This window comes from Puma concolor, chromosome B3 (genome assembly GCF_028749965.1).
Source record: "Puma concolor isolate L17-30 chromosome B3, mPumCon1.1.hap2, whole genome shotgun sequence".
In the NCBI taxonomy this organism is placed as follows: Eukaryota; Metazoa; Chordata; class Mammalia; order Carnivora; family Felidae; genus Puma; species Puma concolor.
In genome coordinates this window covers 43,307,905-43,313,684 of record NC_141672.1, presented here as the reverse complement: position 1 = coordinate 43,313,684, position 5,780 = coordinate 43,307,905, and the positions used below count along the sequence as shown (strand labels likewise).

General features: G+C 39.5%; 1 non-coding gene across 1 annotated transcript; it reads right to left on the bottom strand.

Moving 5' to 3' along the window:
- Positions 1-3,946: 3,946 nt before the first annotated feature.
- On the bottom strand, positions 3,947-4,019 carry TRNAK-CUU (transfer RNA lysine (anticodon CUU)). Its single transcript has one exon. It is a non-coding gene; the product is annotated as a tRNA-Lys (tRNA).
- Between the last annotated feature and the right edge of the window lie 1,761 nt (positions 4,020-5,780).

Sequence of the window (5,780 nt, the reverse complement as noted above, 5' to 3'; positions counted from 1 at the left end):
TCTCTTGTGCTTTTTGTTTTCTCAGGATAGGGGTGCTTGCAAATACGTATTGAGTCATTGTTTAATTTTTATCTTTGTTCATCTTCATTTGTCTTTAACAAACTACTTCTTACTGAAATTTTTGTTTTATTCTTTCCACGTGCCTGTGAAAATACGTATACACCTATTTCTGAAGAATGTACTCATATTTCTTAAGCCAGAGTAGGAGTTGATACATTTCCTGGTCTACATATCCCATGTCCATTCTTACTCATAGTTTAATCATTTTGATTGTCCTTTTCTGGGTGCTTCCTAGTTTTGCCATATGCTTTTTGTGTGAAGGTACCAGCTCCAGCTGATACTTGAAAGAGCTGGTTCCTGGCATGAAGAATAGGAAAGTGTGTGTGTGTGTGTGTGTGTGTGTGTGTGTGTGTGTGTGTGTGTGTGTGTTTTAAAAATACTTCTAGCTATACTTCATCACCACAAGACTAGTAGCACAAGACTAAGTAGCACAAGACTAAGATTCGTTCAGTATTTATTGGTCTGTCCACTTTGCATCTAGTGGTTTTAGACACTGTAAATGCTGCAATAATGAGACCTGAGCCTTTGCCCTTAGGAGGTTGTCAGGTTAGTAGAAGTGGATGGTGCAAACTGATGACAGAATGTGGTAGCAGCCATAAGGGTATTGGCTTCTTGTTACTGATGTAGATGATCCTGACCAGAGAGTTGAAGAAAGCTTCATAGAGGAGGCTGTTGCCCTTGTTCCTGAAGGATGAATAGAATTTTAACTGGAGTTTAATTCTAGTCTATGTGAACTGAATTCTCTACACAAAGTCTTAAAACATTTGGCGTGGAGATGAGGCATTGCTAATTATAATTTAGGATGAGGTCATGAAGAACTTGAAAACCATATTAAAAGCAGCAAATAAAACTATGAAAGATCAATTTTGCCGTCCAGTTTCCTAATGGATTCATTCTGAAAAGTGAGATTCTTTTATCCTCTGGATCTGCCACTCTTCCACAGCACCCTTTCCCCAAAAGTAGTCATCTTCCCCAGAAGCACATCTCTGGAATATAAACTTCATGAGACAAAGCCCCTTTATTTCTTAGCTTTGAAACCTCTCCGTGGGATTGCCAGGAGTAGGTATACCATTAGTTGTTAATAGTATGGATTCGCTGTTGATTATTTTAAGTTTCTTTTTTTTTAACAAGACAGTGAGAGGGAGGGCAGGGCAGAGAGACAGAGGGAGAGAAAATCCCAAGCAGGCTCCATGCTGACAGTGCAGAACCCAATGCGGGGCTTGGACCCACAAACTGCAAGATGGTGACCTGAGCCGAAATCAAGAATCGGACGCTCAGCTGACTGAGCCACCCACGTGCCCCATGGATTCACTACTGTATTAACATTATCTTTTTTGTAGTAAACTTAATTTTTAAAATTTTATTGAATTTGAGTTATTTACGAGAAGTTTCAACACTGAATAATATGAAAAATAAGATCTCTGAAATAGAGCTTTATAGGTATCTGGCTATAAAGTGATAGACACCTACCAGTTGAGTTTAAAGAATGGAGCCCCCTGTTAGGTGTTGAATTGTGTGCCGCAGAAAAGTAACGTTGAAGTCCTAACCTCCAGTATCTCTGAATATGATGACCTTACTTGGAAACAGAGTCTTTACAGATGCAATCAAATTAAGATGTCATTTTGGTAGACGCCAATCCCATATGACTGGTATCCTTATAAGACGAGGGAAATGCCATGAGACAGATACACAAGGAGAAAACAGGTATTAACCAAGGCAGAAATTGGAGCTCCGCCCCTACAAGTCCAGGACCACCAGGGGTTGCTGGTGACACCAGAAAGCTAGGAGAAAGAAGCCTACAGCAGGTTCATTTCCGTTTTAAGCCACCAGTTGTGATAGTTGGGGATGGCAGCCCTAGGAAATGAATACACCCTACTTAATTCAGCAGTTCAGCATATATTTATTGAACATCTGCCGGAAGCTAATTTAGGCGCTTGAGTTACATTAGTGAGCAAAGACAAAAAGCTGTCGTTCCAAGGGGTAGAGAAAGTAAAGAATCAGATACTGACACAGTAAGTTAGAAGATAAGAGCAGTTATGGGGAAAACAGTGTAGGGTAAAGTGGGTGGTGGGCTAGTTGCCGATGAGAACAGTGGTTGGGCTCATTTATTATTTGAAGAGAGAAATTAGGCAAGTGTAAATTTATATTAGGCCTCTGCCCATGGTTGCTGACACAGAGATCCTAAAACCCTTGTAATTTCCTGTGTGATGAGGGTGTTAGGAGCATTACACCAAATGCCTAAGAATTTCTTTGGTTAATAGGAGTGTCTTTTTTTCCTAATGAGGCAATTCTTGGAGGGCTCCGGGATCACTTCAGGATGAGGGCTGGTCACCAGAAAACTCCAAGCCATGATTAGAAGCTTAGAATTTTCACATTCACATGCAAATACATCATGTCTTCTAGGGAGAGGAGAGGGACAGGAAATCATGCCTACCTCATGAACTCACTCTCCAACTGGAAACAGCAAACATCCTCTTGCCACCTGAGTGACTTTGTCAATTTCAGCTTTTATCTCTCCTGTGGTCTGCTTTCCCTATAGATAGGTTTTATTAACAACATAGAATTGCCCTTGAGAACACCCAATCCAGAAGGGGCCCTCACTTGTTAGGACTCCCCACCCCTGCAATATTACCCAAGTAAAGCCCAGATCCTATAATAGGTTCTTTCTAATACCCTCTTAACAGACACCCCGCATCCCTCCATGCAATGTGTATGAAGCCAAATATTATTTATTTTGTTTATTATTATTATTATGATTATTTTTTTTGAAGGGGATTGTCAGCATTAAGAGATGGGAGAAGAAGGGTGAGCACGGAAGACTGCAGAGAAATAGAACGGTAACCTGCGGGAAAATTAGGTCAGTTTTTACTCTGTTTTAAGATAAAGAAATAACAGCACGTTTGTTTGTTGGGGGGGGGGGGGGAGGGAGAGGGAAAAATTGGTCGTTTAGTAGGAGGAAAGCCGGTGGATAACATGCGGAGGTAGGGGCCGGGTGCTCCCGATGGGGTTGCTTTCCGTGAAACGCGGCTCGTTCCCCTCCCGGCGGGGTCCGGGAGCTCCGGGAACCTGCCTCCTGCCGGCGGTCCCGCCCGAGTGCTTTTCTCTGATGCGGTCAAACTTCTCAGTGAAGAAGGCGGAGATCCTGCCTCCCCAGATACCGAACTGCCTCTCCGAATTTTCACATCTCCGTTCTTTTGTGCTTCTGGCCCAAAGAGCCTCACCTTTAACAGAATGCTAACTTCCTAATTTCCACCCAATTGGATGGATAGATCCCAAGCACAGTCCCAGGAACAATGGAAGAAACCTTGAAGAGGCACCGTCAGTGTAGATCCCAACACGGAAAGAAACGTTTCTCACGGGATAGTCCTCGCTCGCTACCCGCCCCCCCCCCCCGCCCCTTTCCTCAGGACACGCCCTTTACTGAGAGGAGGAAAAAGTAAAATAAACATAGACGTGAAGGAAGACATTTTCTCCCAAGTCCTCCCCCACCTATCCATCCGCCCGCCAACTGCTTTTACGTAGGATCTCTTAGTTCTTGAAAGCTGCCAAAATTGGGGTTCGTAATTTTGTTCCCATAAAAGGAAAAATCTCCCTCTACCAACAACTATGCAAGTATGCATAGGAACACGGAAAACCAGTCTCAACTTTAAACTGTAACCTTTCGGCTTCGTCTGTGCTCTAAGGAGGTGGTTCAGCATTGCTGAAAATCATTTGATTTCATATGTGCAAGCGTAGCTCGAGAGCGGTTTCGTTTGCCAAATGGTCTTTTTTCCCTAGATTTGCTTAAAGCATTAATTCAGTTTAGAGAACTCTTCTTAGTTATGATGATTTGGAGGAACCCCAAAATATTTCAAGGGGAAATAGAATTGAAGCCCAAAAGCTTCTGCGCCCAACGTGGGGCTCGAACCCACGACCCTGGGATTAAGAGTCCCATGCTCTACCGACTGAGCTAGCCGGGCGCCTGTGGCACAACTGTGTTTTTCTGTCTCTTGATCAGTGTTCAACTACACTTGGTTTTACTTTGTATATTACTTTTTACTTATAAAAATTTTTGTATCATTATTAAATATGCAATTCCGAATTATTTTTAAGAATTCTTTAAAAACATTTAATTTTACTTACATTTAATACTTTTATTTTGTGTGTATCCCAAGATCACTGAAAACTTACGAGAGTCTGTATTATTAGAATCATTGACTCTTTTTTAAGTGTTTTAAAATATTTACTGCCCAATATGTTATGTTTTTTACAGAAACACTTAAGGCTATCTGCCTTCTATCAAATGGCCGATTGGATTCCTACAATTTGGGGCGCAGCATTAGTAAACTAAGTCCAACCTCTATGACGTTAGTTTCACGGAAGAACAGTAGCGCTTAGCTAATTTTCCTTTAATGAGATCTAGTCAAGGAAAGTTAAATTGAAGAAGGGGATTCTGGTTCAATTAAAATAAGGTCTCTTTCGGTAACTGCCTGACGATGGAGACATAGGACCCTCAGGGGTTGTTATTACCATCCGATTCAAATGACAGAAGCTGGGAGGAAAGGATTATAGAGTCACTGAATCCTACAGTCAAGATTATTAATTCTAAGAGGAAAAGAGAAGAACGGACTTTGATCAAATTTTGACAAGCCGAGACAATGGATTAATCTCCTATGGAAATATACATATCCTGAAATATTAGTGAACTTCTTTAGACAAGGCACTCTGCAAATCTCTGTGATGGGGGCCATCTAAAGTCTAATTGTATATAACAAAGAATAAAGAATTCTTAAATTTCAGTATTTAGAAATTTAACGCATTGGCCATCACTTTTTCTGAGCTACTTAATTAAGAAAATAATTAGGTATGGCATAAAATAATATCATATATTTAAGTACTCAAAGTATGCCTAGGATTTAAGTAGAATATTTAAAAATGCAAGCCTAAAATATTAAAATACAATTATTCACTAACAGTTTTTGTTCTTGCAACTGCAAACTATGTTTTGTTTTGTTTTTTTATAAGTTGGCAGAATGTACCTGGGGAATGAATTTGTATTTATTGGCATTTTCAACACATTCATTAAGTGGCTACCATACACAAAACACTGTGTTATGTTTTCTAATAGATGGATGTATAAAATAGATTGTGATAAACTTAAAAAGCTTACTGTAAGAAAGATATGTGTAAATTACATACCAATTTTATATCCACTACTTCCAAAGGTAATTTGGAGTAATTTAATAAAAACAAATAAATCCATACCCACCCCTTTTAAGTTTTCTAATGAATCAGGCAAATAGTCAAAGAACTTGGGACCATGATTCAATGCATTCCTCCAAGATACAAGACAAATTAACAGTCCAGCCCCAAAATAGGCAATTCATCTGACAAGTTCAGAACGGGCACCAAAATCTTAATTATTAATGAAAATAGAGTAGGCACTAGGCACTCAAATAATGCTTATTGTACACAAGTAGTTAAGTTAGTTAAAAGTTTAACTGAACTTCTAACCAATTTAAAGTACTTGTAGTTGACCTCCAAAATGAACCCTCCTAAGACTATATTCTTCAGTTTTCTTCAGCACTTTATTGGCTTACCCTGGTCAAAATACCCTTGTTAAAACCCCTCATCAAAAAAATGCAACTAGAATATTTCTTTTTTTTTTTTTCCTTATTTATCATCAATGGTTCTCTTTTAAATTTTTTTTTTTTAATTTTAACGTTTATTCATTTTTGAGA